This window comes from Micromys minutus (assembly GCF_963924665.1).
Source record: "Micromys minutus genome assembly, contig: SUPER_22_unloc_1, whole genome shotgun sequence".
Lineage (NCBI taxonomy): Eukaryota > Metazoa > Chordata > Mammalia > Rodentia > Muridae > Micromys > Micromys minutus.
The window spans coordinates 1,129,967-1,152,765 of NW_027667990.1; positions in this window are offsets into that span (position 1 = coordinate 1,129,967).

The window sequence follows — 22,799 nt, forward strand, 5'->3', positions numbered from 1 at the left end:
GCCCATTCTTACCCTAACTCATGAGAACAGATTACCCACAATTACCTCACACTTCTCCATTGAGCTTGACCTCTGATAGCCCATTGGGAGGGGTTGAGCAGTTTTCTGGCCTCCTCCAGACAGTAAGTTCTGAAACCAGAGGCCTGCAACAGTAGTTATTCAGCAAGTGAATAATCACAGGGGACCAGGTCAAGTACAAGCTGCTAGGCCAGAGCAGGTGAGATGCTCAAGTGTGTCTGCCTCTGGGGAATAAGTCTATACCCCAAGGTTGTGATCCTGAGAGGTGACAAATACTATAAGTCTCAAAAGAAATAACTGAGTTAAGGACATTGGATGCAAATATGGAGACACTGAATCGCTATGACGAGAGAGGAGCTGAACCTGTGCAAAACAGAGTTGTTTTATGTTGGGAGGCAGACTCATGTGTAAGTATCTCCAGAACTCCAATAACTGGCACATGTCAGCACCTACTTTATCCCTGGGAAATTAGACAGGTTGGCCGGGGGTGGGGCGCAAGCCTTTGCTTTGAAGTCAAAGCTGCTCATTTATTCAAACTGCATTCCTAATGGTTGCAATGCTTGTTGGGATTCTGTAAACCCCACCCCTCAGTTACCTAGCAACAGCCAGATATACCCTAATCCTCAATTACCTGCCAGTAGCCAGGTATGCTCTGCCCCAGTGACCTGACACTATAAAAGGGGCTGCTTGACCCCTCCTCTCTCTCTTGCTCTTGGCTCTCTTGCCCCTCTTGCTCTCCCACCCCTACCCCTCCTCTTCCCCTTTCCTTCCCCCTCCTCTCTCCAGGTGCTCATGGCCGCCTCTACTCTTCTACTTCTCTACTCCTCTTCTCCCCCTCTCTCTGCCTCTACTACCCTCTTAACTCTTCTATGACTTGAATAAACTCTATTCTGTACCATACCCTCACGTGGCTGGTCCCTCAGGGAGAAGAGATTCCTAACATGGGCCCCTCAGAGGCATCCCCTTTTCCCCCAGGCCTTGCCGCACCTCCATGGGCCATATGCCATGGGCCACTCTCTTCATCCTTCCCCTAACAATGTTAACATGTGTTCAGCTGATTTTGGTGGCAGGCCTTATGAGAAGTGATCTCTTTATTGTCCATTGCTTTATGCCATGAGTTTGAATTCAATCTCAGTTACATAGTCACTATGAAAGTTATGGAGAAGCTACAAAGGGGCATTGACGCCTGCACGCATACTGTGGCAGAGAACTGTGGACGTTTCTCTGTGTCACTGATGACACAACACAATCATAATGACAGCAGAACCTTCCAGGCATTCTTGACTTGAGTCTTCATCCCCAGGACTGTGCAGAAAGGGCAGGGTTTGTCCCATTGTTTCCGGATTCCTGTTGCCATTCCTTCTGCTTAGCCCCTGCTAAGCTGATCTTACAGCTCTGTGTCTGCCCACAGTGCCTGTGGTACCATGACAAGGCACAGTGAACAGGGCTGAGATCCAGCTAGTGGCCCCAGTGAAGTAGCATCTACATTTTTTACTTTGGCCATCAAGCTTCATAGTCCATACAAGTACTTTAATTAAATCCCTATAAATCTTATATAAGTATTTTAATTAAATCTGTATAAATCTTAGGTGCTGCTCCCTTGTGAGGGTTTGGGAGGGGAGATAATTTTGACTTGAGCAGTCAGTCTCTCAGTGTGTTGAAACATCTATCACTTGCTCACACTTTAATTGGGTTTTAAGAACAAGTGTTTGGTTTCTGGTATTTTTTCTGCCCTTTGGTGTGGAAAAAGAAACTGAGGCTCATGTTCTTACCTGAGAGTTGGCTCCATATTCACTGAATGTTTGTGACTGAGAGACTTCCTTCCACAGGTTCATTGGCTTCTCCTTTGAACTCTGTTCTTAAATCTTTATGACCTCTCTAACCTCTCAGTGACATTTCCAGCTGTCTCCAAATTAATGTTCCCTGGGTGCCTTAGAATTGATCTTGCTGGTTGTGGTGGGGTACAGCTATGATCCTTGCATTTAGGAGGCTGAGTTTGAGAGGACTGTAAGTTCAAAGCCAGCCTTTGCTACATAGGAAGACTGTTTCCAGAACAAACAGCTTGCAGACACCAGAAGATTCTCAGTCCTACCTCTCCAAGCCTCCAAATATGCCTGGCCACAACTACTGAACTTAGCCAGCAGGTGGCAGGCGAGCCCCGTGGTCCAGTGCATCCTGGCAGAGCCAGCTGTCCCCAGGTCCTGCTTCTTCCCAGCTCCTCCTCCCTTGTGAGAAGTTCTTGAGAGGAAGATGTGAAAAGAGAAGAAGGCTGCTCCCACAGCCTTTTCCTTCCCCCTTTGAGATGATAATGAAGGGGTTTAGAGTGTCTGGGCTAAGAGTGACCCTACCTCCCAGCCCCAGGGGCACAATGCTCTCTGCTTCCTGACCCAGCTCAGACTCAGCCCTGAGAACTACTGTCTTTGTTTATTGGTCCAGGACCAATCTATCCCACAAGGTTTTCTTGCAAACAGTGTGTTGGTAACACGCGTCTCTTCTCAGAGTCCAGCTGGTGGGCATTCAAACCTGTGGGTCCAACCAATTCTACCTGAGTACTGGCCAGACCTCTAGGAAAGGGACCTTATTTTTTCCCTTAATTTTCATCCCAACTAGTCCCAAGTGGCTCCACCCTTGGAGAAAATGACACACCCCCTCACAGCAACCAGTCTCCTTAGGAAAGGGTGGGATCTTGTGGGCAACACCTCTTCTCTCTCTGACACAGTGTGGACAGGTCTATGTGCTCATGGTTACAGTTACAATGTCATATCACTTCATGACAACCTTCCCTGCCCTGACACTCTTAAAACCTGTGTGCCTTGACATGAGGAATAATAAGATGTCCCATTTCCTGATTTATGTTTCTCAATCATTTATTCTCAGCTCTTGGACCAGACATTAATCTTTCTGTTAACCAACATCCTCTGAGGAGAGGGGATAAAAACTGTGCCAGGCTGAGAACAGCCCATGAGTGCAAACATAAATATTTAGGAGGCAGTTTGACAGCCAGTCTTTTGGGAGAAACAATACTGGGGTGTTCTCCTCTTGTGCCTTTTTCAGCCACATGCTTTTGATTTTGATCAGGTTTGCGGTGTTTGCATTTTCTGAGAGTGAACTGAGATCCCAGGCCACCTTTGCTGCAGGCGTTCATGGCTGAACACTTTGAGACGTAGCTTGTGCGGGTAAACTTAGCCATGCCACCAGTCTCTAGAGAGCCTCTTGCCACCCTACTGGAGGTCTGGCGAGGTAGCAGGTCTGTCCTCTGGGATGGGATGAAGCAGTCAGTCTTGGGAACCACCAGAGAAAGGGGTAAACAGGTGAGTAGGTTTCCAAGCTCAGTTTTCTTCAGCTTGCTGCCCCGGCAGGAAATGGTTCCCTTGCCTATAGCAGTTTCCCTGGCTTCCAGCTTCCAGTGGGTTTGTTGCCTTGTGTCTGGCTACCTTCCACCCTAGCATCATCTTATCCTCTCTGGAAACAAATCAGCTTCCACCCTTTGATGATGTATCACCAGCCCAAAAGTCATGAGCCTAGAGTCCCCTGGCTCTGTGTGTGTTTTCAGCACAACATCCTGCTTTGCAAACAAGTGGTTCCTAATTGTAACCTCATCTTAGCAACTTCTGTTCCCTGTTCCCCCAAAGACCCTTCCCTACTCTGTTTATCTGGCCAATCTCTGTGCATTCTTACAAACTTGACTAGTTAAAGATGTTGCCACTTCTGGGGAACCACTTCTGAGGACATCTTGTTTCCGGTGCTGGTTGCTACCTCCCTGGTACAGTCGCACGTTGTTCACCACAGCCTTGTGGCTCATCTCAGAGCAGATGGTAACTCACTTTTCCTCAAGTTGCTCACTCATGTCTTGTATTGTGTAGAGTTCAGGACACACTCAGTGCACAGTCTGTGTATGTCATTGTCCATATCCCTGTGTAATCAGAATGGCATTATGAACTTACACGTTACCTGACCTTAGTAGTCGGTTTGCTATACACACAGTCGAAGGGGTCACAGTCCTGATCCCCATACTGTGAGACTTTAGCTCCTTATCAATATGCTAGAGTTCCTGAAAAGTGAATGGTTAGGATTGTTTTTAAAAGAGAAAGGAAAGGCTGAGAAGGTCCTAAGATCAATCCACAGAAACCACATAAAAATCTGTATGTGGTGGCACACACTTGCAGTCTAGCAGTGTGGAGTTGTAGACCATGAGATCCCGGGACTTAATGGCTATCCCCATTCTAGCTGACTTGGCAAGTTCCAGGCTCGGTGAGAGATCTTGTCTCAACAATAATATGAGCAGGAACTGAGGAATGTCACAGAGGTTTACCTCTGCATCCAGAGATGCACACATCCCATACATATACATGAATAACCCCTTGCACATGTACACATGCAAAAGTAAGCAGGGAGATGTGTGGACGCACCAACTGGAGCTCCAGTTTTGAATTTCAAAATAATAATAATAAACATTCTGTTCATTAGCAATTGCAAAGACCATAACCAGGTGGAGTAGGGGACCCACCCTGCTTGCAGGTTCTCTGGCATGAGAGGGTCACTGGGGCATGAGGGTTCACACAAGCCTTTGTCCTGGTGGTCCTCTCTCCTCTCAGCTAACTTGTTCTCAAGTTGAATGCAGTTCCATCTAACAATGGCCTGTCTTATGTCTGCTTACCCCCACCTTGCTCATTTGACAAGGAGAAAGTGTGTGCTTCATCTGAAGTGTCCCCTAGCCACCATGCATGAAGCCTAGAGGCATTCATACCTCATTTGCCTGGCAAGGCACAGTTAATAGTAACCCTGGCTGAGTGCCTGTTGCACATCTAGACTGACAAAGACTGAGATGGGCACCTGTGTCCCCCCCCACACACACCTGTGGTCCTCCCACTCCTAAATAGTTCCATTGAGCCTCTGGGAATAGAGCAGCACAGACAACAGAGACAGGGAAATGTGTGATGATCTGGAAAATTATGGGCAATGGCAAAGGCGTGAGTGTGACAATGAGGGGGCATGCTTAAATCCCACTTCCTCTCACCCTCACATTCACCCTAACAGAAAAATCACATCGGCTCTGGTGACAGTCACACAGAAGTCACAGGAGACATCAGTGCTCAGCATTGCTCACTTCCCAGCAGACTGAGCAGGGGCTGTTTTCCAGGTAAGGAAGCAGCAGAAGATCCTCGTACCTGCTCAAGGAAGCCACAGTGGCTGAGCTGGGGCAGGGGAACAAGAGCCACCTTCCTACCCAAGCCTCCCATGCTGGGCATGAAGGAGATGCTGGGCAGTTTGGATGGAGCAGTAAAGCAGAGACATACAAGAGTCAGCAAACTCCAAGGACTGACCATGTCCGCATTATTACATGAATAGATTTATAAATGGGCTTCATGTCTTTTCCTGTTGCTGGGATGAAGAACTCTGACAAGAGCAACCTAAGGAGAGATGATTTTTTATGGCCAACAGCTCCACTTTGTCACCTGTTACTCTGGGGGACTGATGGGGGCTGGAACTTAGGGTATGTGGTTACATACACGGAACCCATAGAAAGAGCATGTGTATTGCCACCCAGCTTATTCTCCATTTAAAACAGACCAGGGTTCCTACCCAGGGACCAGTCTCTCCCACAGTGAAGACTGGTCTTCTCATATCAATTCATATAATTAAGGTAACCCCCACATGCATGAGTAGAGGCACATGTCCCAGGTGACAATGAACTCTAACAATCTCAAGCAGTTCCCATTGCCAGGCAGTGTGCTAAGTGGTTCCAACACATTCTATAATTTAGGGCTCTTAATTACTGTGTGGGTACCAATATTATTCTTACTTTATAAAGAAGAAAGCTTTGTGACCTAAACCAAAGCAGATGTTCCTGGCATCCTGGGATTCAACAAGGGCATTCGAGGACAAGCCTGGGTGGCACTATGTTCTTGCTACTCCCTCCTCTGCAACTGAAGCTCAGGACCTCCTGTGATGCATGTTAGTAGGCTCTGGCATAGCCACCACACACACACATACACACATACACACATATCCAGCATCTGACACCTGAGAGAATGGTTGCAAAACTCCATTTACACCCTATTGGCCAAGCACAGAAGACCAGTGACCTCACCCTGGAGGGAAATGCCCTACCCCACCCAGGCATCCTCACCCCACCAGACTGTAAAGAAAGGGAGTCCTCGAAGGCATCCAGACACTCCTGACCTCAGACTGGCAAAGTGAGCGTTTGGTAAGAGTTGTTCTTGGACACACAGAGAATATTTTTCCTCTTTTTAAAGCACAAAGGAAGCTGAGAAAGAGACTTTTCCATTCTTTCTAGCTGATTTGATATTACAGTTGTCACTTCCAGGAACATATGTCAGATGTGGACTTCTATGAGAATGAAATAGAGAAGATTAAGTTCTAGAGAATTCCAGTGTGGTAGGTGGCAGCCCAGAATTAAGGCCCACATTTTACTTTCACCATCTCTGTGTCTTGGTCAGCTTGCTTGTGAGCTTGTAAAGTGGGTGAATGTACTATCTCTGTCCCTCCTCATTAAACTTGGGTTTAATTATGAGAAGTTCCTTTCTCGTCTCTTTCACATGAATTCTTTAGCACATCTGAGTCTTGTGTGCCCAACATTAGCTCCACCTTGTGGCTGTTTCTCCAGTTTAACAACTAGTGTTTTGAGGACAGTGCCTAGCACATCCTAAGACCAATGAACGAGATGGCTATTTCATTAGTGAAGAGTCAGACACCAAAGAGTCTCTGTTTCTTCTGTAGGAAGGGTCAGACTTGAAGGTGCCTTTGGGAGGCTCTCTCAGAAGACACTTGGGTGCTCTGGAGTTTAGGAATATTCTCTGAGAGTTTCTTGGTATTCCCAAGGCTCCTTGCTGCCTCCTAGGTGGTAACAGAAAGTAGAAGACTTCCCTAAGTCTTCTACTGAGGGGTCAGACTGCTTCTGACTGTTTGAACGGGAAGACACTTCAGAGTGTCTCCCTGAGGACTTGCAGTGGGCCTAATTGTTCCCATGGTAACCAGTATATTCTGCTTCCATCACCAGCAGGTAGGGGTGGGGAAAGGGTGTGATCTCAGAGTTGGCATCACCGGCAGTGACCCATTGGAAGGCATGCTAGTGACTCTTCTCATTTGTATGACAAGATACCTGATCAGAAGCAAGTTACAGACTCAGACTTTAAAGTTCCTTTCTTGGTGGAGAAAGTATGGCAGGAGTTGTGGAAGGCAGGTGCATTGTGTCAGCATCTAGAAGCAGGATGAGATGGGTGCTGGTGCACACTGGCTTTCTCCATTGTAGACCATCTGAGAATCCAGCCCATGGGATGGTGCCACCCAGAGGTTTGTTCCTATGGTGATTCTATAGGCCATCAAACTGATCATAAAGATTACCATCAAAGTGGGTTTGTCGCAGTGACCAAATAAAAACACGGGTTATCAAGTGAGTACCTAGTGAAGGAGCCTAAGGATATACAGTGAGGCATGAGATGGACATATACTAAACATTCGTTTACTATTCACTTGAGATCGGAATTTCATTGAGTGTCTAGTATTCCTTCCCCCACCCCCATCCTCAGGGAAGAAGGTAATATGTGAAACAGCAAGAGACCAGCCTCTGAGATGCCTTGCTTTATGTTGGGGGAGTCAGATCAGGTCTCCTGATTGGTCCCATCCTCAGAGCCCAGCTTTCTCTGATTTCACCAGCAGGGAAGGAGATAATAAGCCCAGAGCACAGTCCTCAGCCAGACAGTAGATCCCTACTTCCCTTTCAATTATGAGACCTTAGTCAAGCCTAACCTTCCAGCCTCACAGCCCTCCTCTGTAAGGCATGACTACAGACTAACTTTGCAGAAGGACAATGACAGTGGCCTCGGCAAGCTTGGTACATGGCTCAGCCTGACATAATAGACCCTGGGATGGTAATTGTGATTATCAATTAATTGCAGTTACTAATTGCTTATGAATATACTAGCTCTGGGAGCCAGGGGGAAGGACGCTGCTTGGCATGCTTCTCAGTTCAGCTGGCTGTGCTGGAGGGTGAGCTTCCAGGAGTGCTGGAGGAGGGGTGTCTAGGTCCTGGCAGACTGGCAGTCACTCTGAGTTACAGAGAGAGCTCCAAGTCAATCAGCTGGCCTGAGTGTAAATGGAGAAGCTTAAAGCTTAGATGCATAACTCTGCTGTCGACCCCCAGCTCTGGGGAACAACTCATGACCACTGCCACTGTAAGGCCCTCCATTGCATAACGCAACTCTTGTATGTGGAGAGCAGTAAGGTGCTTCTGGTGAAATGAACAGAGGGGGAGTCTCATAAAAGAAGTATCACCTCCTATTTGCTTTATTTATTAACTCAATCATCCCACCTGACCCCACCTGGGGGAGGGCTTCAGTGCTGGACATTAGCCCTGTACCTCTGCCCTCCTTCTCTGCATTTCTCTCTGCCCTGGTGTCCAGGGAGAGGGGAGGGGCCTGGACATTCCCCATCAACCAGTTCTGTTGCCTGGAGACAGCTCAGTTTTCCCAGGCCCGGCCCCTTTTATCAGGGAGACAATGTGCACACACAGTGAAGGCCTTGTATAACACCCAAGCCCCTAGCCCTTTGACTTAAAGAATTTTTTAAATGCTGACCCTTCTTCGTGATGTCTTCGAGGGCTGGTGTCTTTGCAGCTTCCTACCCAGCCTCTGTGAGTAGAGAAGGAGGAAGGTGGAGGGAGGGTACACAGAAAGATTGTTACCACCACCCTGCTCTTGTAGAATCTTGGGGAGAGCTTCACCCTTGGAACCTAGCTAGAAGATACAAGTCAGATAGATGTCTTTGAATAGAAGGGAATATGGATAAATTTTCCCCTGAATCTCTTTCTTTCTGTCTGTCTCTCACTTGCCTGAGCTATGAGATCTCAAATGTAAAGGACACATTTCATCCCAGAGCACCTGCTTGCTTAGCTATACCACCACGTGGATGCATGGAGATTATGCCTATGGATGAGTGAACTTGCATGGCACACATACTCACGCACATGCACACACTCTGTATGGACAGTATCTCTCTCCTGCTTATGTCACACACACACTTACCCTAAGGGTTGAATTTTAAACTCTAGATATTCATTCACTGAGTGAACACTGAATACTGGGCAAGTATGGCACAAAACCCAATTCCCCATAAGGCACCTGTACGTGTGCGGTAACGAATTCTCACTGACTCCTCTACATATATCTACAGCCCATAAGCTACTCTGTCTCCCATCCATTCGCTACTAGAAACAGAGGATATAGCCGTGAAGCAAACAGCCCTCATGCTGATGTTTATGTTGTGGATGTGTATCCTAACAGCAGGTTCTAGGAGACCATCTGGAGTCTGAGGCCGACAGGCACAGAGGCTTCTCCTGAGAGCTGAATGAAGCAAAACAGAGAGACCAGAGTGATCCCCGTGGCTCCAGAAGAAGAGCCTCAGCCTCTCTTATGACTTTGTGTAGATTCCAAATGCCCCCACCCTTTTTTTCAATATGTAGACAGAGTTCAGGGCACCATGCATTCAACACCTGCACTCTATCAACTGAAGTATAATCAACCGTCTAGGGCACAGTTCCTCCGCATGCTAGCATGCTTCTCTAAACACTTCTTAACCTGAGTCCCCTCACACCCTTGTTCTCCTCCCTATCTCCCATTCCCTTCTTGGTGAAAACTGGCCAACTGTTCTCTAGGCTCAATGACACTTTGATTTCTTCAGGGCTGCATCTCTGTGCCTGAGATGACTAATGGATAGACATTCCTGGGTTAAGATAACACAAAATATGCAGACATAAGCCGATTATAAGATGTGCTGTAGATACGCATAAGAAATACTGGAGTGGAATTTAGTTTCTTGCACCATTTTCTAGAGCGTGAGATCAGGTAGACAGATCACGTCCTCATTTTTCCCCATCTATCATTTGACTAATGTACCAGCACCCCCCCCCACAGCCAGGTGTTCTGCCTACTGCTTGTCTTGTCTGTGACAGACTCCTGGGCACAGTTGCCACCTGCTTTCTACATCTCCATGGGGTTGAGCTGTTCCTGACCACCCAGTTAGAGACACTTTCTCTGAACTGTATCCCCAATACCAGGCACAGTTGCCTACCTTAGCTGATGTCAACCTACAACCAGCTGGAAATTCCCATCAATGACAGTCTCAAAATTCTGTAAAGTAAATGGCTCACTACTGAGAAAACATGACTGAAGTTGGCACCAGGTGTATGCGTGTGAGGGGGGCATGATAAGACACCACACTTGACCTCTGTCCTTGGGAGGACTTATGGTTCAGAGGGTGGCAAACCTACTCCTTATAAGGTTCAGTGTAGAAGTCTCAGGGGGAAGAAGGCCCCTTCACTCACATCCTTGACTGTTCTGGGGGAAGTGGTGCAAGGAAAAGACAATGTGAAATTAGAAAGAAATGGCAGGCAGGCCTGCACCCCACATTTCCAGATAGCAGCTACAAAGTCTACCAGCCCTCCTGACAGAGGAAAACAGCAGCCAGCCCCACGAGGCAGTACAGTGTGGCTTCTGATTCCAACATCACAGAACGGAAGGGAAAGAACAGGAGATCTTCTGCCCAGAGCCTGTCACACCCACTCACTTTCCTAGTGATTCTGCCCAGAGCCTGCCACACCCACACTTTCCTAGTGATTCTGCCCAGAGCCTGCCACAGCCACTCCTTTTCCTAGTGATTCTTCCCAGAGCCTGCCACATCCACACACTTTCCTAGTGATTCTGCCTAGAGCATGCCACACCCACACTTTCCTAGTGATACTTCCGAGAGCCTGCCACACCCACACACTTTCCTAGTGATTCTGCCCAGAGCCTGCCACACCCACACACTCTCCTAGTGATTCTGCCCAGAGCCTGACACACCCACACACTCTCCTAGTGATTCTGCCAAGAGCCTGCCACATCCACACACATTCTTAGTGTTGTAGTCTGTTAATTTTTCCGTGACTATTTCAAAATACCTGGCCAGAACAATGGAAAGGAGGGAGATTCAGTCCATCACAGTGAATAAACTGTGGATTTGAGAGCATACGATAACCAGCCACATTGCATCTAAAACCAGAGAGCAAATGGAGCCGGGTTAATTTTATCAATGGTAATGTATTAATAGGGTGATGGTTTGTACATGCTTGGGCCATGGAGTGGCACGATTTGGAGCAGCTGTGTCACTATGGGTGTGGGAACTTGATGTTGTGTCAAATTGACAATAAAAAACTAACCAGTACAATATCAGAGGACAGCCTCAGCTCTGGTTCCATGTGTGCTGGTCAACTTGTTGAGACAAGATCTCTCAGAGACCAGCTAGACTTGCTGACCCCAGAGATCTACCTGTCTACACCTCCTAGCACTGGGGTTACAGGCATGCACATCATCGCTGTTTTGTTGATGTTTAATGTGGGTTGTTGGGATTAAACTCAGATCCTCATGCTTATTAGACAGCTCTTGCTAACTGAAGTATCACACCTAAGTCCTAAGTTTACTCTTAAAAAATCACTAATAGCCTTCTTTATCCCAATATAGAGGTCTGTTCATTTCTTTATTTGTTTTTGATATAGGGTCCTATGTAATTCAGAATGATTTCAAGCTTGCTATGTAGCTAAGGCCAACCTTGAACTCCTGATTCTCCTGCCAAAGTCACGTGACTTCTGGAATTACAGCTGTGTGCCACCATGCTGTTTTATAAGTTATTAGGGTATTGATCTCAGGACTCTGCATGCTAAGCTTTGCTCTCTGCCAACTGAGTCTTATTCCAGTCTTAAAGTTGAGTTCTTACTGTTTGCTCTGTAACCCAGTGTGCCAGAGATCTACATTCATCTTCCCACTGAATCTGCAAACCCCTTTTGGGGATTTCAGATGATAAGTGTCTCTCCTGTCACTCTTCTCAGACTACAGAGGTTCCAGAAAGAGCATGTGAGCCAAGACTTGTACCAGGTCTGCCTTGTCCCAGATCTATTTGCTTAATCCAGTCTTCCATGGTTCATTCACACATGCTCAGTTCAGTTCCTCAGTTAACTCATGGTCTCCACTCCACTTCCTGATTCTCATCTGAGCTATGTTCGCACTGACACTGGGCAAACTGGTGAATCATTCCAAGCCTCAGCTTCCCAATATACAAATTCAAAATTACATCAGGATCTAGTCTGAGGAATGGATGAAAGAATGACATGGATTCCACAGATTAAACCCTCAGCATGCTGCCTGGTAACTAATGAGCTCTCTAGAAAGAAGCATTAGCTGCTCTCATGACTAAATTTCCCCCAAAGCATTCAGACACTGAACTTGGGGACTCCCACTCTAGTAAATGCTTTCTCTGTTCTCTCACCAACAAAAGCCTTTTTTTCCTTTATTGCTTTTTTAATTTGCTTTTTAATTTTTAAGAGAAGATTTTAATGTATAGCTTTGGCTGCCCTGTGACTCCCTAAGTAGGCCAGGCTGGGTTTGAACTTGATCCTCCTGCCTCTACCTCCTGATGGCTGTGGCCCTACAGGTAGATGAGCTGTTGACTGCCCTGTCCTTGGGTCAGGAGGTCAATAAGAGCTTGTCAGTATTGTAGCACTGTACGGTGATTTCAGTGCAGTTTGAGAATCATACTGTTTGTTCCCCATAGGCTCTGCTCCAGCTTGCTAAAGCAAGAAAGCCACAAGGCTAGCTTTCATTGCTACTGGCAGAGAGCTAGCAAGATAAAGTCACTGTCTTTCTGAAGCCATTATGGGTTACATAGGACGATGTGTGTGTTTGTGTGTGTGTGATACAAAAACAAAGCCAGCAAATAAACAGTAGGATCACATTTACCTCCTGTCTGCACAGCTCCCTCTGCCTTCCTTACCCAGATCCCAGAATGTACCTGTTTGAAACCAGACTGTCTCTTTTTTTTTCTCCCCGAGTCAAATCTATCCTCTCCTCATACGTCCCAGCAGATATCATAGATGGCAGAAGAAACAGATGGTTGTGAAAGGTTGTTTATTGTGTGTGCAAAGACATTTACCGCCATCCAGATGGGGAGGAATATAAACCATCTGACTTGGCCCTTAGTTCCATTAATTCACAGAGAGGCACCTTATAGGTCAGAAGTAGCAGCTTGGAGAAATCTTTGTCAGATGGATCTCGTGTGTCAGCTAGATAGTTCTTGTGATCTGCATTTGCTAAGATATCTAACCCTCTCTTCTCAGGGGAAAAAAAACCTACAAATTTCCATCAGCATTAATGACTCCTTTTTTGCCAAAAGTAATCGTTTGGATCATACAGCTGACCGCTAGGGTCAAGAGTCATCAGTCACTGGCAATGGCCCCTGCCAGCTGTGAGATGGGACAGAGGAAGGATTTTTATGTGTAGTTGAGATGTCCTGAAAGGATGAGGCTCCCTTCTCGGGTCACTGGAAAGCTGCCCACTGTAAGGCACATTCTTTGCAGCCTAGAGGCCAATCGTAACCAGGAGCAGACTGAGGGCTACATCAGGCAGTCACGCAGACTGCACTGCTGCATGGGCCTGTGGCTTGTTCCTGCAGGTTCCCAGGCTTCTCGAAGCCATCCATAGCCCAAGATGCAGTATCACTCTCAAGGAGAAGGAAGAGCCTCAGAAACATTGCCGGAAGTTGATTGCTAACCTGAGCCCTGGAAACCCAGCTTCTCAGGAAGCTGCAACAAGACCACTCAATGTTCAAGGCCAGCTGGGGAAAATTAGAAAGCCCATATTTCAAAATAAAAGGTAGAAATAACCCTGGCAGCATAGTTTAATGGTGGAATACTGCTGAGTGCACCCAAGACCCTAGATGCACTTCCTAACATCTAAAATGGAAACAAACAAAAAGCCACCCTTGGTTCTTGGTATGCTCAGTTCTCAATATAGATAGGTAGGTGTTTTGGAAGACTGGGATGCGGGTCACCCTTTTCTGGTAGCAGGTTCTATTTACATGCCTACTATCTTAACAACCCTGTGAGAGAAATAAAATGATCACTCCAGTTTTACAGAGATGAAATTGGAGCACAAAACCTTCACTAGCCTAGCCCAATGTGTGACACAGGAATGTTTCTTCATCCGGGGACAGCTTCTACAGCTCACCATAGTTCCCAACACTTCTGAATATTTCCCAGACAACAGACACAGGGACAGAGGGTCCGTCATTGTGTCTCTGAAATGAGAACAATTACAGCATTGGGGGGGGGGTTCTTGCTTAAACTATGAGGCTGACTGTGATAATTAAAACCAGGATCTGTCCTGTTTCTGCTCTTGGAAGCAAGACCATCACTAGCTGTTCTACACATCAAATTCCATTTTTTAATTTCCTCCTCCACTTCTTTAATCCAGGCCACTACTCTGAGGTCTCTGTCATGATGCCCGCATGCTGTTGACTAACAGAACTGATTACTCTCCCACAGCAGATGCCAACAACTGAAAAATGGGCTCTGAGATGGTTCCAGAAACTATTGGCACTCAGAAAGGGAAAAAATTCATTTTCCCAATACATGATTGTACGGTTGAAGCCATGTAGTGTGCTTGTGGGGGTTTTCATATCACCTTCCTGCACATGCATGCTCCCATAACAGAGTTTTCTCAGTCTTAGCATAGTCCCTTGTAAATTTGGCTTTTGGTCTTGATCCTGCTTCTGCTCATAAAGGACTTCAGACCCCTATAGCCTCACACAGTGTGGAGCCTGGGACACAGAAGGCTTCAGTCAGTGTCAAGTGTCTATTTGCTCTGTCCTTAGAGATCACAAGAGCAAGGATGGGGGGAAGGGTCCTGCTGTGAGCCAGGCATTAGCACCAGATGCTGGCCAAGAGTGATCTGGCCTTCCTGAGGGGAGAAGTCACTCTTTATTTCACAGGAGAGGAACTCAGAGAATGTGGCTGTCTATGTGCTCATACAGAAGGTGAGGATGAAGTCTGAGCAGTGTCCCAGGTTCCCATCCCCTCTCTCCCCCTACATCTTGTTTTTTCCTTTTTGAGTACTGAGAATCAAACTCAAGCAAGCTACATCCCTGGCTCCTGTAGATTCTTTTCTTATACAAAAATGCCTTTGTTCTTCACATACACATACATACACACACACACACACACACACACACACACATAGAGACACACACATACACACACATACACACATATAAACAAACATACACACATACATACCCCCCACACACATTGCATCATTCTGACTATCAATAGAGTCTACCATATTAGTTACTTTTAACAAAGTAGCTACTGTAGCAAACTACCTGACAAAAGCAAGCTGAAGAAGAAAAGGTTTATTTGGTACAAAGTTTGTGGGGACAGGGGAGGCAGGAACTTGAGCAGGCTGGTGGCATTGTGTACACAGTCAGCGAGCAGACAGGGATGAATGTCAGTGCTCAGCTTTTTTTCTCTTTTCTGTCCAAACCCTGGACCTCAGTTCATAGGATGGCTATAGTTAACCACCTGTAGTTCTAATCTGGAAACTCACACAGCCATGGACAGAGGCTTGTCTTGTGGATAATTCTAGAACCTGTCAAACTGACAACCAATGTTATCCACCACATCTACTTATCCCACTTTGGTTCGGTCTTGACAAAATAAAAAATGCTGTTCTTTTGTTCACTGAATATTTTCTGAGCACCTACTATACTGTATTGCGGATACTTTCTTAAGCCTTGAGCATCTTCCTAAATAGAGACTGGGCTCCTGCCACAGGCATCTGCTGCACTGACAGATACACAGGTAGCAGGGATAAATACCAGTATGAGGGAGTTCAGCTCAAAGGAAGGAAACAGTAAGCCTGGGACTGTGCCATTCTCCCCATTAAATATATGAGAAAACTGAGGCTCAGGCAAAGTTGAAGACTTGCTCAAACCCCAAGGACAAATAATGACTAGGGTTAGAGTTCATTGTGTGCTGATGACATGGTCTGTGTCTTTTGTGCATTGCTTCAGCCTTCTTACCCACTGCCTGACTTGTCTTGCTGTTACCTTTGTTTATTGAAGGAAACCTGAGTCACTGAACTTGAATGTCCCCAGCCTGAGATCAAGATCTGGAAAGTGTCTAAGTCAGGCCTAGGCCTTGGCTGCATGGCTCCGGAGCCTGAGTCTTTCCCCCCTTTGAACTCCAGACTCATTGACCTGCTAGAGTCTATGACTGTCCTTTCTGTAGGAGAGGCTGAGAAAATGCATCATGACAGTCTTTGCCCTTCAGAGAGCCCTCATGCCGAAGTGCTGATAATGGAGACTCTGCTGTAGGGATGTGGGAATCCCCGGCAGAAGCCTCTCTCCACAGGAGATTACTCTGACTCAAGTGCATGTCATTGTGGGCTCCCCAGAGTTGGAGAGGGATGCCCCAGGAATCTAAGGCCTCCAAGTGACAGCAGCATACCAACTGACATTCTTGTGTCTCAAAGGGCACCTGGGTCCAGGAACCCTGGGAACTTAATGAACAGGCCGGTGGGTTGGCCCATGATGAGTCCAGAATGAGCCCCATGCAACCTCCTCAACACAAGAAGCCAAGCCAAGAGAAAGGGACATGTTATCTTGATGGCAGGGACCAGATTATCAACTCAGAGAATGGGTTAGTCTAAACAATTTCCCTCTGAGAAGGTGGAGGGGCAGTGGGGTACAGGTTCCTCCATGTATTTAGAGAAGTCATGACTTGAAATATCTCAATATATCAATACTTCCTGCATCTTTCAAAACTGTAGGAAAGAAGTTAAAGCCTGTATCCTCTAATTTTGTTGTGAGTGGACTTTGAGACAACCCCAGTGAGTTTAACAGTGACATGGGACCCAGCCCTACCAGTAAGTGTTGGAGGGCCAAGCTGTATGTAACTTGGAAAAAGTCTATGCCTTTGTTCTTCTTTTGCAGAGTTACAGAGAACACTCTAAAACATTATCTTTTACTATTTTGTATTATAATTAATTTCTAATTCTGAGTTCAAAACCCTCAAATGCCTAGTATCTTTAACAAGCATATGATAATGGTCTCTCTACCTATATGTATAACTCTTCCTTAAGGCAAATGAGATATGAGTTTCTTGTCTCTTGTAATGAGCTGCTAAGTGGATCTTAATTTAAAAAAATTGAAGAGATGCCCCAATTCCTTCTTTGGTTTCATCATAAATGTAAACCTTTAAAGCAACATGTTATTATGTGTGAGGATTCTTGTTCCCAGGTAGGGATGAACTCCCAAATCTCCAAAGACATTTGCCTGTCTCCCAAACACCTGTGTCACAAAACAGGGCTCCCAGGGCTGGTTGTGCCTCTGGTTTCACCTAGACTTCTAAGCTAGCCCTTTTCTCCCAAAGGGTCTGGTCCATATCCAATTCTGCTGATGTTTTGGCTTGCATCAATCCCTGGGGGTAGTGGCTAAGCACAAAAGGTCACAAGATGACATGAATATGTAATTTTACTTTATTTAGATATATATACACTGGTGTACTGGGGGGTTTAGGGTGTGCATACACATATGGGTATACAAGTTAAGAATAGAGGAAAACATAAATGGATGTGGAATATGTTTGGTCTTTGATGTGTGTGTTTGTGATTTTTTTTTGACAGACCAAATACCTGTTTTTCTACATACACACACTTTGATGTACTATTGGGTATAATCTTCTAAGTTGAGATCCAATGCATTTTTATTCACTTAGGGGAACATGACCCTAAGAAACTAATTGGACACAGCCCATGCCTTACTCTCCTGTGGAGGCTGTAGATGTTTTATGGGTGTGTTTAGAAGCCAAACCTGGAGCCGGAGACACAAAGAAGTAATTTGAGTTGGTTCAAGAGGAATGACAAGAAGTTGTGTATACTAATTTTAGCATCTATGATGGGCAGCAGTTACAAGATTCCTATACCCTCCCCTGGCACATGCTTGGCTGTGTCCTCAACCTTCCATGCTGAGACAGGTGGACAGACACAGACACTCACAGATCTTAGATTGCAGTGAAATCCTGGAGGGCTCTGTTGTCTTAAATAGAGGTGTGGGGTGTGTTTTGGGATGCGAAGTCCAGCAGAGCTGAGGACCGCAGCACTTGTCCTTGGAGGATGCTCAGGGCTAGTACCACGTAAGAGAGCCAGGTTTCGTTCACCCTCAGTGTTGGTGGGAAGAAGTTGTCATCAGCCTCCAAACTAAGCTGTGCTTCCAGTCCAGATGCCTTCTGACTCCAGTCCTGAGGACTCATTTCTGCTCCAGCACCTTTGTCATTTAGTTTCTCACGTGCTTCATTCTACTCTTCAAGCCTGTGACTTAGAACTGACTCCTTTTTTTAATGACTTACATAGCAGCAGTATGCAGCACTGAGTGCTAGGCACATTACCATTAAAGCTTATCGGATATGAGGCAGGCACTGATCACACCCACTGGAAAGAGGGGAGGCTGAGCCACACTGAAGATTCAGTGATTCAGTGAGGTGCAAACAGCCATGCCTGGATTTACATGGGTGTTAGAGATTTGAACTCAGGTCCCTGTGCTTCCATGGCAGGCACTTTATCAGCCGCTAATGATATAATTTCGAGGTCAGTTAGAAATGAAAAGCCGCATGATTCTGTATGTTTCCTCAAATCAGGGATGGAGACTGGCAGATGCCTAGAGCTCATTGGTCACTCAGTCTAGCACAATCACTCTGTTGTAGGTGGTTCAGAGAAAAAGAGTGGCTCAGAAAAAAAAAAAAGATGGAAACCAGGCTGTGGTGGTTCACACCTTTAGCCCCAGCACTTGGATGGCAGAGGCAGTTGGATGTCTGTGAGTTTGAGGTCTACAGAGCATATTCAAGCACTGCCACGACTACACAGAGGGACCCTGGCTCAAAAAACAACACCACAGGGATTAATCCTGGAAGACACAGGATAGTGACCCCTAGCTTCCACAAGCATCACTGCCAGCACACAAATGAGCATATAAGAATATCTTCATGCATATCACACACACACAGACACAGTATGTACACATATGTATACAAGAAATAAATGGTTTCTTTTATTTAGTGTCTGTCGAATGCCATTCATATCTTTTACAATACTGTCTTAAAACACCACTGTGGGTAGCAAGAAATAAATAAATAAAACCTTAAAATGTTAAGAATTAATAGGCAAATACATGTCAAAGCATAGCCAATCAGCACTTAAAATGATAACACTTGTGCCTGAGAGAGCAACAGTAAAGCTACACTGAGATTTCAGATTTCAGAGATGGATGATTCAAACTATGTATCATGGGGCACAATACTGCACTCGTCTCCACCATGACAGTCTGGGTAATGTTGCACGTTTGCTATGAGAAACAACTTAATGGGTTTTCAAAGGTACTTTCATGTGTGTGTTTGCCTTCATGTATGTATGTGCCACATGTGCACTAGTACCTGTGTATGTGACTGCTTTCTCTGAAGGCCAGGAAAGGGTGTTAGATTCCCTGGTTCTGGAGCTGGGAAAGTCTGGGTCTTCTGCAAAAGTTGCCAGAGCTCATAACTGCAGAGCCATCTCTCCAGCCTCCAGCGTGGATGATTTTATACGCAGTTATTTATGAAAGTAGCACAGGACACATTCTCTTGCAAGATTTTTCCTCGAGTAACAAAACATCCCCACTAAGTGATATATATATAAGAATTTTGAAAAACACCTCTATTCAAAATTAACAAACAAAAAACCCAAGCTGGCAGCAAAGCAGATATCCAGCAGCTGGAAACTTGATGGGCAGAAGGAGGCACATCCACATGACAGAGACCGTTCAGAGGCAGGTCAGAGCAGAAGCACTGGAGGGGGCTCTTTGCCTCCTATGCCCAGTTAAGCTTCCTCAAACGGTTTAAAACCATTCTTTTTGGTCAGTATTGCTGTTATTATGGGGTTGCAATCCCCTTCAGCTACTTCAATTCTTTCTCTAAATCCTCTATGGGGAACAATGTTCTCAGTTCAATGGTTGGCTCTGAGAAGCCTCATCTGTATTTGTCATGATCTGGCAGAGCCTCTCAGGTGACAGCTATATCAGGTTTCTGTCAGCATACAGTTATTGGAATCAGCAATTTTGTCTTTGTTTGGTGACTCTGCTTCAAAATTTGTGTCCGTATATCTTCCTGTCAATATTTTGCTTCCTCCTTCTAAGAAGGACTGAAGCATCTGAACCATGTTCTTCCTTCTTCTTGATCTTCATGTGTTCTGTGAATTGTATCTTAGGTAAACCCAGCTTTTGGGCCTAATATGCACTTATCAGAGAGTGTACAACATGTATGTTTTTTGATTGGTCATTTTGGTTTGGTTAGTTATGTAAGTGGCTTACCTCACTCAGGATATTCTCTAGTTCTATGCAATTGCCTAAGAATTCCTTGAAGTCATTATTTTTAATAGCTAAGTAATACTCCATTGTGGAAATCTACCACATTTTATGTATCCATTTCTGTGTTGAAGGACATCTGGGTTTTTTCAGACTTCTGACTATTACAAATAAGGCTTCTATGAACATGGTAGATGGATAATGATTCATTGTTATGTGTTGTAGAATCTTTTTGGTGTATGCCAGGAGAGGTATACCTGGGTCCTCAGGTAGTATTATGTCCAATTTTCTGAGGAAATGTCAGACTGATTTCCAGAGTGTTTACACCAGCTAGAAATTCTGCCAACAATGGAGGAGTGTTCCTCTTTCTTCACATCCTCTCTAGAATCTGCTGTCAGCTAAGTTGTTGGTCTTAGCCATTTTGACTGCTGTGAGGTGGACTCTCAGGGTTGTTTTGACTTGCATTTCTGTGTTGACTACGGATATTGAACATTTCTTTGCATGCTTCTCAGCCATTTCATACTCCTCAGCTGAGAATTTTTTGTTTTGCTCTCTTCTTCATTTTCAAAAGTTATTTGTTTCTATGGAGGCTAACTTATTCAGTTCTTTGTATATATTAGAAAATATCCTTCCATTAAATATTGAATTGGAAAAGATATTTCCCCATTATGTTGGTTTTTGATTTGTCTTAATGACTGTGTTCTTGGACTTAACAGAGCTTTGCAATTTTAGGAAGTCCACTTTATCAATTTTTGATCTTAGAAGATAAGGGATTGGTGTTCTGATCAGAAAATTCTCTGCAGTGCCCATGTGTTTGAAGCTCTTCCCAAATTTCTCTTCTCTTCCTTTGAGTGTACCTTGTTTAATGTGGAAGTCCTTGTTATACTTGGACTTGAGCTTTTTACAGGGCAATAAGAGTGGATCAATTTGCATTCTTGTACATGCTGACCACCAGTTGGACCAGCACCATTTAATGAAAATGCTATCGTTTACTAGTGAATAATTTTAGTTGTTTGAGTTCATTTCTGGGTCTTCAATTCTATTCCATTGTTCTGCCTTCCTGTCTCTGGACCAATATGATACAATTTTTATCATTTTTACTATGTTACACAGCTTGAGATCTGGGATGGTGATTCCTTTAGAAGTTTTGTTATTACTGAGAATTTTTTACATGATCCTGGTTTTGTTTAATTTCAATTTAATTGGCAAATTACTCTTTCTAAGTCTATGAAGAATGGAGTTGGAACTCTGATGGGGATTGCATTGAATCTGTAGATTACTTTGGGCAAGATGGCCGTTTTTACTATATTAATCCTGCACATAAGAGGTCTTTCAAACTTCTGAAGCCTTCTTCAATTTCTTTCTTCAGAGTCCTGACACTTTTGTCATACAAATCTATCATGTGTTTGGTTAGAGTCACACCAAGGTACTTCATATAACTGGTGACTGTTTTGAAGGGTGTCATTTCAATAATTACTTCTCAGCTTGTATATCCTTTGAGTAGAAGAAGGCTACTGATTTGTTTGAGTTAATTTTACATCCAGTCACTTTCCTGAAGTATTTTAATCAGCTTTAGAAGGTTCTGTGGTGGAATTTTGGAGTCACTTAACTATACTAACATATCATCTACAAATAGTGACATTGTCACTTCTACCTTTCCAATCTGTATCCATTTGATCTTGATTTGTTGTCTAATTACTCTGGCTAGGACATCCAGTACTATATTGAATAGGTACTGAAAGAGTGGAAATCCATTTCTAGTCCATGATTTATGGCATTGCTTCAGGTTTTCTCCATTTACTTTGATGTTGGCTACTTATTTGTACTATATAGCTTTTATTATATTTAAACATAGTCCTTGAATTTTGGATCTTTTCAAGGCTTAAATGTGAGGGTGTTTTTAATTTTGTCAAATATTTTCTCAGCATCTACTGATATGATCATGTGGGTTATTTATTTACTTTTTTTGAGTTTGCTTATATAGTGGATTACACTGATGTATTTTCATAAATTGAACCATCCTTACATCTGTGTGATGAAGCCAACTTGATCATGATTGTTGGTCATTTTGACGCAAGTACTTGCATTCAGTTTAAAAGAATTTTATTGAGTATTTTTGCATTGATGTTCTTAAGGGAAATTGCCTGAAGTTTTCTTTCTATGTTGGCTCTTGCTGTGATTTATGTATCAGCATAATTTGGGCTTCATAGAAGAAATTTAGTAGTGTTTTTTCTGTTTCTAATTTGTGGAATACTTTGGAGAGTATTATTATTATTATTTCTATGAAGGTATTATAGAATTCTGCACTAAACCCATCTAGTCCCGGGCTTTTAATTTTTTTGACTTGGGAAGTTTTTGAGGATTGCTTCTAATTATTTAGGGGTTATGGAAAGTGATTAAGAGATTTTTCTGATTCTGATTTAACTTTGGTACCTGGTAACTGTCTCAAATCTTGTCCAATTCATCCAGATTTCCATTTTTTTGAATATAACCTTTTGTAGTAGGATATCATGTTTATTGAATTTCCATAAGTTTCTCTTATGTTTCCCTTTGCATTTCTGGTT